The sequence below is a fragment of the Triturus cristatus genome, chromosome 6 (assembly GCF_964204655.1).
Source record: "Triturus cristatus chromosome 6, aTriCri1.1, whole genome shotgun sequence".
NCBI classification, from domain to species: domain Eukaryota; kingdom Metazoa; phylum Chordata; class Amphibia; order Caudata; family Salamandridae; genus Triturus; species Triturus cristatus.
Window position 1 is genome coordinate 151,221,845 of NC_140589.1, and position 14,208 is coordinate 151,236,052.

The window sequence follows — 14,208 nt, forward strand, 5'->3', positions numbered from 1 at the left end:
CTCCGAAAAGACCACGAAACATGTGATAAGGCGCATTAGCTGCAGGAAATTAACACCTGCTCTGACCTGGTGCAAAGACGGACGGCAGCCTGCATCACTAAAGGGAGACCAGCCCACAGCCACACCTGAAGAACAACAGATGCCATGGAGCCACTGAACATGCGGGCCGGACACCTAAGAGGGGCACAACACCCACCGCCAACACCCCCATGACCACCCCCACACCCCCAGACACCCGCCGCCCCCTGACCAACACTGAGGCAGCGCAGACAAAGACAGCAGCCCTCCAAAAATGCAGCAACCTCACAGACCCAACACCAGAGAATGTCATTGCCCACTACATGCTCAAAGGGATAACCCTCCTCCCCATCCTGACCACCATTGCCCACAGTCTGACGGTACCAACACAGCGGACAACCAACATCCCACCTCAGACAAAGCTGATGGCCGTGCTGCACCTGTTGGCCTCTGGTACCCTCCAACCAACATCCGCCTGAGACGGAGGAGTCACCCAGCCAGGCCAATCCAAGTCCCTCTCAACGGCCATAAATAACACCATCAGCTTGGTATCCCACTGTCTATACTTCCCACACACTGTGCAGGAATAGCCGGAGACCAAGCAAGGCGTGTATGCCACAGCTGGCTTCCCGCACGTGTCATGGGTCAATTGACTGCACACATGTCCTACTAGTGGCCCCTGGCAACACTGCACACAAGAAGCACAACAGAAAGCGCACGTATCCCACCAAGGTGCAGGCAATAGTGGTCCACCAGGGAATCCCCGCCAACTCCACCTCAAACGACCCAGGCAGTGTGCATGATTCCCACACCTTCCGACAGTCCATCATCAACCTGCGCCACCAGGATGGCACCTACGGAATCGCACTGCCCGTTGCCCAATACCAAATGCACACACCACACACCTCAACTCCACAATCATGCAACACATGACACAGGAAATGCACACGTCACAAGCTCACATACAACATGCACACCCACCAGACATGACAGCACAACTCACTGTGGGAACCTGGGCCAGCCATGTACATTAGCCGTCAACAGCATGGCACCTCGGCCACACAATAGCAGAATGTCGGAAGAGGTGGGGACCAGGCATGTACGAAGGAGGCAAGTGACCGATGAATGAGACTGTACACTATTCCAAGTGTGGCGGTGATGTGCTGGCCAGACTGCAGTATGCAGACCACGCACATATCCAAGCCGACGCACACAGCTGGTGTTTGGAGTGTAGTGGACAGTGGGGGCAACCATGTCACCCTAGCCAGTGGGGACGATCGCAGAAATGTAGCTCGTTACGTCCCCCCGTAAGCGTGAGCTGAGTGGGCTGGCCCGGCGTACGCCAGGCCAGCGTAGGGGTGTAAAAAAAAAAGAAGGCACATAACTCTTGGCATGGTCCTCTTCCGGAATGCCCAACGTCTCTGCCAGGGCAGCGCCTCTCACCCCGCCACGAGGCCGACGCCATGAGCGGTGTTGCAAGCGATCCTGTGCGCCTGCTGCACCCTGGGCCGCAGGTCCCCGTACCAGTCCTTCCAGGCCCTGCGCACTCAGGCTTCAATGCCCACCTGCCGACACCAGCGTGTGTCAAAGAGGGCCCACCACGTGCCGGTGCAAGCTCCAAGCCCGAGCTCCCCGACCTTGGCAGAGTCCTCGAACCATCACGGCCTCCGCGACACAGGCCAGCGGAACTCCTTTATCGTTGACGTACTCCACCAGCATACACAGCGGACAAGTAGGACATACATTTGGAACTGAGTCTTGATCATACATTGTCCGAGTACACACATTAATGTAAAGTATACTTCACTGTACTCCCTTCGATGTGGTGACACCAAGTATGTGCCTGGCATCCCAACTACACGTGTCTGTGGGTCCTTGATGACTACGCCGTCGGCCTACACTGCAGCACAGCAGGCCTCACGCCAATCCATTCCAGTCCGTACCAGGCAGGACACCTCATTGTCGCTGACTGAACACCCGCACAGCTCTGGTGCCACTACCTGTCATCGATGATTATTATGGACTACCTGTCATCCACAAATGTAATACAAATGCCACTCCAACGTCATGTGTGAGAGATCCAGGAGGAGTTTGCTGAACCGCGTCTGGGCCACGCTGACTGCTGCCACCAGCCGACACTGCGGCCAACTAGGTCACACATTTGCAACTGAGTCTTGATTACACCATGGCAGAGCACATTAAGTATGGCTGAGTGTATGTCACTATACACCCTTCGATGTGGTGCCACCAGAACTTAGTGGTACATCACATCCGCAAGATTCTGTGGGCCCACGCGGACTACTGCTCTTGGCCTACGCTGCGGGCGAGTAGGTCACACTATTCGAATTCAGTCTTGGTTCATTAATGACTGACTTGATGTCATAGTACAGGCCTCAATGCAGACTGCATCCCCTTTCAGCTCCGGTGCCACTAAGTCTGTTCCTCGAGACCAATGGACACCTTCTGGTTGAACTTTGGTGGCGACTGAGTCCATGGACTTGGGGTTGTCGTCGCCATCATGTCGGTGATACTGACCTCGTGGCTAAAATGAAGCCGTGGCATTCCACTCCTCCATTTGCTGCTTCCGGACAGCTTCCACCCTCTGCATCATGCCCTGAAGGACACCTTCCACGGTCCCCTACAACCCTCCGCCACATGCACCTCGGACATTGATGAGGACCCGCTCTGCTCGTGTGGCCCATCTGACTGCACCGCAAGTCACCGTCCCGAGGCAGGGTGCCTGTGCCGGCCGCAGTGCATCCGGGGCCACTAACTCTGTGCTGGTCAGGTCCGGGACACGTCTGTGGCCTTGCGCCGTCCACTGCCTCCGACCTCAACTGCTCCCACCAGTGCTCACACATCAAATAGAGTCCTGACCGGCCCGGACGTCGCATCACCGCAGGAGGCACACGCCACCATCGGCAGGGCCAAGTCCAACCGCCAACTGCCAGTGTTGAAACGGTCGTACTGGCAGACTGACAGAGTTGCTCGCACCTGTCGTGGATGCCATCTTCTGTGTGATCCCCTGCTCAGCACTCCTGGTGCCAATAGCTAGGGGGATGGGGAACATGACCCTGGGTAAATGTGGGTGTGCAGTGTTCTACACATGGTTGTGCATGTGTGCCATTGTGCCCATCTCCCCCCGTCCCCACAGTCCCTGGTCTTTACTCACCCTGTTGATGTTGTGTCAGGTCCTCCCGAGCTGTGTCCGCACTCCCGACTCATTGCACCGTCTCCACACTGTTGACTGTGGCCTCTGTTTCCTCCAGCTCCTCCTGTTGCGCAGGACTCCCACCTTCTGTGGCCGTTGCTGTCTTTCTGTTGGCAGCGGCTTTGTGCCTGGTTTAGATTTTCACGTCATGCCAGCGCCTTTTGGCCTCCTCCATTGTCCTCCCCGACACCCCGGCTGCATTCCAGGTAGTCTGATTGTGGGTCAGTTGCTGGTTGTGTTCTGTCACCTCCGTGACACTGGTCTTGTTTTCCTGCGGACTGCACCCCGTCTTCCTCTCACTCTTCTCCTTGGCCTTCCTCGAGCCCGTTGTTCCTTGCTGGTGGTCTGTGGGGGTTGTGGGGTTCGCGTTGGCATCTGTGGTCGGTCATGGTGCATCCATGTTGCTACGCACTTTGGATTGTTTCTGGTGTGTTGTTTTTGTAGCTTTTATAGTGCATTTTCCCGCCAGACGCGTGGGATTTGCAGGTCTGCAGCTGGTTTTCGCAGCTTTTTGTATCGCGATGGGCCCCATCGCATCTTTTTTTGCGTCCGTGTTTCGCCTTTTTGCGGCGTGGAGTTGTTTTTTACGCGGCCATTTGACGTGTTGTCTGGTGACTATCGCATGGTACCGCCGTGTTGTGAATACCTGGTTAACACGGCGTAAAATTCCCGTGATGGACTGCGATGTTGTAGGTTGCGTTAAGTAACTTTTACGATGGTTGTCACACGTTCATGAGAATATGCCCCATTGTATTCAGCGGAATAGTGTGAGAGGCGGCAAAGCCCACGGTGAATTCCGACACTGTGGGTAGGGGTCAGGAGGGCAGCGTGGCAATAAGTGTGGAGGGCAGAGGCACCGGTACGGAGATGGCAGTGTGCGGCCACAGGAGTGTAGTGTTTGGAATCAGGCCGCCTAAGGCTGCATTGGAGGCCGAATAAAGTTTTATGATAATGATGATGATTACATTTGGCCTTTGAGGAGTAACCATTGCATACAGACGTTTTAACACAAATATATGTGACTGCCATTTAGGATAAACTGTGTGCCATTCCTCTTGGGGTGGCCTCAGGGCCAGACTGGCCGTAGCGGGCCCCGGGCATTTTCCCGGTGGACAGGAAGGGTGAGGGCCAGTTTTGCAGCAGTGCTACAAAATCAGCCCCCCTGTAACAAAACTGGTAGCAGTGCTAAAGCGGAAGCTTCTCGCTAGCACTAACCCCCTGGGGGCCGGCCTGCATAATTGCCAGGGCTGGTTTGTGTTGCCAGTCCGGCCGGGCTGGCCTTGAATGCTCAGCGTGACCCTATAATTATTCCTGTCACACAAGCACCAAGAGCAGGAGCAATATTAATTTTGCCAGTCGCCCACAGGCCAGACTGGACTGGAGTGCTATGATGACTCACCAGCGCCCCTCCCCCTCCCTGAGGCCTATTTATTGAAGGACGCAGTGCGGCCCCACCATCGGCAAGCTGAAGGTGTGCCAAAGGCAAGCCTGTCTGCACCTGTCCTTGCGAATACACCGCCCAGCGGTAGGACCCCTGCTCCTCCCACCATACGTCGCTACTCCACAGACAAGCTCCTGGACCTCAACACTGGACACCAGGACTCCAGCTGCTGCACATTCTTCCCGCCCTCCACCGAAGGATATTTTACCTCTCATCACTGCTGCTTCTTCTGCCTCAAAGGACTGCCTACCCACACAGGACCCAACACCACTTCGGCCCAGAAGACCACTAACAACTCAGAACCGCTACACTGCACCCAGCCCAACGATCGCTCCCTCAGCAAACACGCCACGGAAATCTGAGACACCATCACTACCCCCACCCCAGATGTCACCTTCCTCACCGAAATATGGCTCAACCCCGCCTCCAACCCCCGACATTGCCACATCCAACTGATACAAGATGATACATAGGGACCGCTCCAACAAGCACAGTGGATGAATCGCCATAATATTCAAGGAAACCATCCAGTGCTCCGCCATCAACGACGACCCAATGCCTTTCACGGAGCACCTCAACTTCCTACTACACATCGACACAAAGACAACCATAAGAGGCACCCTTGCATAAAAAACACAAGAAGCCCGGCCAGCATTCTGCCACGCCATCAGCAACATCATTGCCTCCATGCCATTCACTCCCTCCACTACGTTCTGCTAAGCTACCTCAATTTCCACATCGAAGAGCCCATGGACGCCAACCCCACATCCCTACTGGAGAACCTCAAAAACATCAGACTCACTCAACTAGTCGCCGAACCCACCCACAGAGCCGGACACACCCTCAACACCAACTTCTCCTCCAGCGACAATCAAATTCACCCACACCAGAGAACTCTCCTGGACCGACCACACAATCGTCCATTTTACTATCTCGAAGGTCCAGCACATCATCACCAAGCACCAAAGCGTCACCCACAGCAGCTGGGGGAAAGTAACTGAGGGTCAATGGATGCAGATCCTCAGCACAACACCACCCGACATGTCAGCCAAACTCGACCAGGCCGTCCCCAACTTCTCCGACTGGATAAGCAAATGTGCTGATAATGTTGCCCCCCTGAAACTGGCAAAGACCAACAGATCATCAAGACAAGCCAGTTGGTACACCCCTGGGCTCAGAACCACTAAGCGCAACTGTATTCTCCTCAAGAAGCGATGGCGCATCACCAAGGACCCCTCTGACAGAGCCGCATACAAAACAGCACTCAGCGACTACTATCGGCACATCAAGAAGGCCAAAAGAGCAGCCATCATAGGTCGCATCAACGCCACAGCCAACCACACCAAGGAACTTATTTAAATCATCAAGGAATTCTCCAACCCGACTGCCACAGAAAACACCGTACGTCCCTCCCAACAACTCTGCGACTCATTATCCGACTACTTCCACAGCAACATTGCCAACATTTACAACAACTTTAACCCCCAACCCACCTCACACAGCCTCAACAACCTCATCCAATCAGCGAACCCCAGCCCAGCCATAACTACCTGGTCCCCACTCGACGTCCAGACCACCACGGCCATCATGTCCTCCATTCATTCCGGGGCACCCACCGACCCCTGCCCCCACCATCTCTTCAACCTCGGATCCAACATAATCAGCCCATAACTCACCAAGCTCCTCAAGGCTTCCATCTCCACAGCATCCTCCTATCCCAGATGGAAGGAAGCACGCAGATATCAGACCCCTCCTAAAGAAACCCTCAGCCGATTCCAATGACCTTAAAAACTACTGGCCAATCTCTCTGCTTCCAAACCCAGCCAAAGTACTCGAGAAGGCCATCAACTGACAGCTCATTGACTACCTAGAACAAAACCACCTACTCAACGCGTCACAATCAAATTTACGGGCCAACCATAGCACCGAGACTGCACTCATCACCGCAACTGATGACATAAGAACCCTCCTAGACCAAGGAGAAACAGTGGCTTTGATTCTCCTAAACTTGTCTGCAGCATTCGACGTCAGCGCCCACCACATCCTCATTAACAGACTCCACAACATAGGAATTCAACAACACACCCTCAAGCGGATCATCTCATTCCTCTCAGGATGCACCCAGAGCATTCGTCTACCTCCTTTCACCTCCGATCCCAAGGACATCATATGCGGCGTGTCCCAAGGATCATCCCTCAGCCTCACTATGTTCAACATCTACATGGCCCCCCTCGCGGACATCGTCAGATCCCACGGACTCAACATCTTATCTTACGCCAACAACACTCAGCTCGTACTCTCAATCACCAAGGACCCCTCTAACACCAGAACCAACCTCCGCAACGCCATGACTAACGTAGCTGACTGGATGAGAAACATCTGCCTCAAACTAAACTCCGACAAAACTGAGGTACTGATCTATGGAAAGAACATCTCCACCTGGGACCACAGCTGGTGGCTGGAAGAACTCAGACCCACACTGACTTACTACGCTTGCAACCTTGGCATAATCCTGGACAGCCAACTCACCATGAAACAACAAGTTCAACGCAGTCGCCTCTTCCTCATTCCACACCCATGCTCCACAAAATTCTCAGATGGATCCCAGTAAAAACCAGAAAGATCGTCGCACAAGCAGTTGTCACCAGCTGCCTCGACTACGCCAACACACTATACACTGGTATCTCCACCCAACTCTTCAGAAGACTCCAGACAATACAGAATCCGGCAGCCAGACTAATCCCGGACCTCCCAAGCGTGCCCACATCTCTCCTCACCTCAGAAACCTCCACTGGCTCCCTGTCCAGAAAAGATACCAGTTAAAGACGCTCACACACGGCTACAAACCCTCCAAAGACAAGGACCTTGCTACATCAACCACCGGCTGAACTTCCATCTTCCCTTGAGACACCTGCATTCCACTTCACTCGCCATCGCACATGTCCCCTGCATCCATCTCACCTGCAGCAGGGCTGTGCATTCTCCTACAGCACCGCGAAAGCCTGGAATGACCTCCCCCCTACACCTCCAAACTGGCAGTCTTCAGAAAGCAACTCAAGACCTGGCTTTTCGACACAGACACAGCAACCTCAGCACCCACATTATCGCTAGGGGTGTTAGTGCTGCACTTTAGAAAAGATCGATTGATTAATTGGATACTATGGATGTGCGGGTTCTGTGAAAGGGATAACCTGAATCCAGATGAAGGCTAGACATGCTTTGCATAATGGTGCCAGAACCACTTTGCATGATTGTGCAGAGATGGGCATGGAAGACGAGAGGGCTGAAGATGGTTATTACCCATTAACGTAAGGAACATAGGTGCTAAGCAAGGCTGTGCGCCACAGTGGGAATGCCCCACAGGGTGGAACAATGGTGTACAAGAGGTGGGTCCAGGAGATGGAGAGGTTGAGGACGAAGACATTTTCCTCTTTTCGGCCTTAGACCAAAGGTCCAGAACCAAGCATCTATCCCCCAGGTGCGAGGTCACCATCCATGGAACAAGGATCACAGTGCTTATTGACACAAGGGTTGGGGGAACTCGGTGTGAGTGTTGTGATGGACCTCAGACAATTCAACTAAGACCCCCACCTGCACTACATGTGACCGAAACATGCATATTTGCACACAACAACAAAGACCAGGTACAAAACACAGAGGCTTTCGGCACCCACTTCCAATAAATCAATCGAAGAGTGCGGGAAAAATACTTTGTTGTCAATGATGGCATGAACACTCATCAGTTGCAACACAGCAGAAGCATTAGGCGGAACTTCGTTTACCTGAAGCATCAATGACAAAAAGGCTGAAGCCCTTGTACATTAAGTCCAATGCCTCTTCACAAAGTTAGGGTGCATATAATAAAAGCTTGTCAAGCTCCACATCGTCTACACAATCAGGCCAGTCGCCATCAGACATGGAAGGGTCTACCTGACCTGTGAATAAAAGAGGATAAGGAACTGGAACGCGTTGACGAACGCGAACCGAGTGACGGTGTCACCACTTTTTGGAAGAGATTTCAAAGGAGAAATTTCCATGTTGTTCCCATTCATATACACATATAGAACGCTTTGGGACTTATTGCTCCACCGCTGGACATCTCATATAAGCGAAGGACTATCCCTTTGAGATATTCGACCAGTGACAGTGATATTGATACTGTGTTGCTCCATATGATCTGGGTTTGACTGATTTTTTGTATGGGAATAGTCCAGGTTTTAAAGACGTTTTCTCCATTGTTGAGGGAAGGACCCAGCTAAAAGGACAATAGCGGAGTGGGCGCTTTAAGTGCTAGGAATAAGATATTCGTTGGGATGAGTCATACATTTGTTTGTCCTGAGGAAGGTGATATATATGCTTTGAGACCACCAAAACATGTTGACAGAATATAAAAACACGAACCACAGTGTATGGACAATTGCAATATGTGACTGAACATATTCATTCACATCCAGTGACACTTGAAGTGGGAGTGTATTTTCTTACGTGAATCTAATTGGAGTGTTTTTATAAATTCTCCCCCTTTGTTTACATTTTTTTAATGTCTTTTATGTTGTCGTTGTCATATTGGTACACTGATTGTGCTATGTAACAAGATTTTTGAGTATGTATGAATTTTAATTATTATATCATTAAAGCCTACATGTTTTTTTTAGATGTTTCTTGGTATCGAATCGGTTTACGTGATGTGATGTGGTGCAAGTGCAAATAGTTTTAATGGTATTTATCAAGGGGAACCTTTAGTGCTTTCCGGTTTTCTCCTTGGTCTGAGCGGTATCTCTCAAATGTTGACACAGCAGCATGCTTGCAGCCATGGAACACTCTGTATGACTGGTCTCACAAAATGCCTGCCCAGGACAATGCCTGCAGAGGAGACTGACAAAAATGGCACTGCATGAAAATAAGTGGAATATGTGTCTAAAAGCGCACTACGCAAAAGACAAGGACACCCAACGGGCACTGGCGGTGTTGTGAAAATCATACATGAAAAGACCATTGCCAGAGATGCCACACTCCTGCCAGGGAGCAAAAGGCATCAAAATATCACAAAAAGAAAGGCTCAAGTGTGAGAAAAGGTGTTATTCTCATTCATGGACAAACTTGTGGAGTCCACAGTCACATTATGTCTTCTTTGCAAGCAGCCAAAAGACAGACCCATCCTGCGACCATCGTCAAGGAAGCGATAAGTGAAAAACCTTGGACGATAGTAAGTGCTGACCTATGCAGCTTTCCCAACGGACAAGAACTGTTGTTTCTTGTGCTCCAAGTACCCCGCAACAGAAATTGTATAATCTACCGCATTCGTGAAGATGAAAACCAAGATGGAAAAGATTTTTGCAGCATACAGATTCCCCCAGCAGGTGGAAATGGACAATGGCAAACTATTCTGCAGCCAGGACTTCAAGGAACAAATGCAGGAGTTGCAGGCATGACATCAGAAGATTATGCCTCGCCAGTAAGGGGAGAGGTTCATGAGCACCCTAAACAAAACGATGCGCGAAGCTGTGGAGAAGGGAGCCAACATCCACGCCAACATTCTAACCACTCCTGCTGATGTCCACCAAGTATAGACCATGAGCTTAGCCAGCTATGGAGGAGGGTGACCAACGGCACAGCAACGCAGAGGAGAGCTGTGATCCCCGATGTGCAAATCAGAGATCGCGTATTGGTCAGTGATCACCACTTGGGAAGAAAATTCAGGTTACCTGTCGAAAGGAAGCCCTGGGTAGTTATCACCAACACTGCACACTCAGTAAAATACCTGCTCTGCTGTAAACAGGCGTAGAAGCACACCCGGGACACACTCGGTGTCATCAGGTGGGCCCAATGATGAAGCATGCCACCAACTAGGTTGGTGGGTGAGGGCTTTATAAAATGGAAACAAGATTTTCCTTTAAACATATATCATCAAGCATACACCTTTGTGACTCCCATCACGTCTATGTAGACTAGTTCTTCTTGATTAGACACATTACCTCAGGAGGTCAGGACTAGTCCTCTATTCCTCTATCTCATTTTTGATATATAATAATAGTTAGCAACACAAACAGAACCATGGTGTCTGCCAGGAGCAGTGCTAAAACTTTCCCAGGGAAGATGTCCATTTTCAAGAAAGTGACTCCCTCTGCCGGTAGGGTGACCCTTCAGAGTTGGTGGCGATAACGAGCAGGGGAAAGGATAAGCCCATAATAACACAAACACCACTGGCATCTGGTGACTCTTAGATTTTGAACCTCCCATAGATTTTGAACCTCCCAGCGCCATATGGAAGTCCAGAGAGCAGTGAGATGGTCTTTCATGAAGTCAGTAGGTTATATATGCCATTAAGGATGATTAACGCCCATCATTGAAAAACGAAGTAATCTTGTTTAAGCAGTTTGTGTGTGTGTGATGTTATTTGGTTGGTGAGGGATGTTGTATGTGGGAGTGGGTGTGGCTACACTCGCACGTATCATGAGCAGAATGAAAGGAATCGGTACAAGGAGTGTATGCAAATCTGAAACCGGTGTGGTGTGTCCTGGCTGGTCTGAGTTCACTGCACTGCCCCACCGAAGCTTACCGGGCTCCTTCTAAACTGTGATCATCCACTCCCAGGATCCAAAATTGCATTTATCTCAAAGTGTAACATGAGAAAAAATCAATTAGAATCACTCCAGTGTACCTTTTGCCGGTTTTACACACTTCACCGCTCATACCTCCGATTCCTCTGAGACGGTGCAGTGTTGTCTCTCAGGAAGTACCCCAGGAGCTACACTCATCTGATTCCATCAACCACACAGGCTGCGTGACTTTCCTATGTCCCTCAGCTTCTTCCTTTTTTTGTTCTGGTCATAGGTTGGTGTGGAACTTCACCCAGGCCTGGTGCAATTCCATGCTGTGGACCAGGGCTTCACGAGATTCTGGTTCTCTTACCTTGGCCCTGAGATTACCGCCTCTAATTTGCTCACTGGGATATCACACGACTTCCGAAACCGGCAGAAGAACAAGGTGTTTCTGGCTACTTCTGCCCTCCCTCTCCTGAAATTCCCCATCATTGCCTTTTGTTGGATGACCACCCACAGGTGGGGCTTGAAGGGCAATGGAATTGATCCCTGGAAGATGGTCTTTGAGAAGCACCAGGTTCCCCTCTGCCAAACATGACTCTTTAGCCAAATGGCACAAGTTGGATTGTTCATTCATTCTCTGTCGTCTGTCAGTAACACGTTTGTAGTCCACCAGGGCAGACAGCCAGCTGGGGCGGTGTGGTATCTAATCTCTCATTATTCAACGAGAACTTAATGGACTGGGTGGCTTCTACTTAGTAAAGTGAGACGTCTGGCTGTACTCATTTAGGAACAAGTGAATTGCCCATTCTACTTATTGTTTGTTGGCTTGAACAATGAGTATGACTTTACCAGGGTGCGCATGAACCTTTCCGCGTGTTAGCCTGTGGCGTATTATTGCACTGTATGATGTTCCATACTTTGAAACAAAGACCCATTGTTGGTGCGGTTTTCATGTAGCTGATCATGGACGAATACTATCTTCTAAATTTTAGGAATTATTTCTTCACTGGTGAAGCTACTCACAAGTTATAGGTTTTGAGTAATCAGCAATCAATACTAACACGTATGCTGAAATGATGCTTCATATGCCAACTCCCAAGTCCAGGTGTTGGTTCTGATGAGCTCACATAAGGAGGGTCATATTTAAGTACCAGTATGCTCCCTTGACTTTGCTGACTAGGTCATTTACCCTTGGGGTCAGGTGTCTTTCTCTTTTTATGGCAGTGTTTCAGAGGCCATATTTACGCACAACCTGATCTTGCTTGGTTGTTTGAGCTTGTAGGCGATGACGATTGGGGACATTCACAGAATAGGTCCTCTTACTCTTTGAATGCCAGATTTCTATGCTCTTATTCCTCTTTTGGGCAGAGGTGAAACGCCACCTGCAGGTGCCTCACTGCCATGGTTTGTACAGATTGGTCAATATGAAGTTGCACCATCTTCTTTGTCAAACCCCTCCCATGCCACTAAAAAAGCTGCCAAATTCTTCCAGTATTGTTTTTAACTCCATGGCATGCACACCACATGTGAATTGCATAAGCTGGGGCCTATCAGCCCCTGACAGCTGAGCAGTATGCCGGTACCTCTGTAGGTAACATACTTTAGTTGCTGTTTCATTGTCCTCATGAACTATCTGAGTAGCGAACACCTCTACTAAAAAGAGTGGCCAGGGATGCCCATAGGCACACAGTCGGACTTTTGTGAACTTAACTGGCAGTAATTTGGTGGGGTTCTTGTTTTAATTTGGTGGGGTTCTTGTGCAGTTGCAAAATTAGTCTATAAAGTAGACCACATGCACTGTCCCTTCCCCAACTTCATCATGATCCATGTTCTCTTGCTCTGCGTTTTGCGCAGCCGAATTTATCTACTTCTTGGGACCTTTAACATGGCGGAATGATGGGCATCGCTTGGCAAAATGGTTTTCTTTTGCTAGGGATGCTCCTTTCTTGCACTAGTTGCTGGGCACTCTTCCGGGTGATGAAATGGACCTCAGCAGTTTCCACAGGCTATCCTCAGTTCTTGTCTGCCTCTCCTCATGGTGTGTTGGATGCTTTTGTTGTGATTTACTAGTTCACTTATGATGGACTTTTGTAACACAGCTTTCCTGTTGGACACAATGGTTTTCAATAGTTCTTTTGTCCTCCCTCGCTTCAAGATGTCCTCAACCGGCCTTACAGGCTTGGAATATCTGTTCTCCCGGTTTTGCTAATGCACACCCCTGAATGATTTTTGCTCTTATATCCTGTTTCATCATGCACCGTGCTAGTGTCTTCAAGAGAGTGTAGGAAGTGTCAACGGATTTATCGGTCCTTGTTGGGCTTGGCGCAATAAGCACTCATAGTCCAGATTTGCCTTGGGCACGAAATGGTTGCTGAGGGCTGCAACAATAGTGGTGTGGTGTATGCGGGGACCCAGCTTCTAGCTGACTGTGTGAGAGTTTACATATCTACTCCCCAGCAAGATGTAAAAGGAGTGGGTGTTTCCGGTTTCATTCACACCGGTGACCACAAAATACATCTGCAGCCTTTCAACCCACAATTTCCATTTTGAGGCCTGTGAAAAGGGCTATCATCAATGGCGGCTGGCATTTACCAGGGGTGGGGGGTGGAGGGGTGCACGAGCGAACAATCACAAATGAAAAAAATATATATCAAATTTAAACACTTACTGAGATGCACAGGACATCTTCCTTCCTCTTCTATCTTCCTCTGCAGCCCAGCCACAAGGAACCTTCCTTGATAAATCCTGCCACTGCTCCCAAACCATGAGAGCAGCACACTGATTGGAGGGAGCGGACTCACTCTGCGCTCCACAGCGCTCTGGAGGCCTGCACTTACTCTCAACCCAGCTGTCTTGAGACAGCTAGGTTGAGAGGTTTAAAGTGCGCATGTGTGGCTGGCTGTTGCTAGTGGGTTGGCCAAAAAGACATGCGCACTATAAACAGTGCATTTAACAGCCCACTCACCTCCCTGCTGCTGTAACCCAGCAGTGGC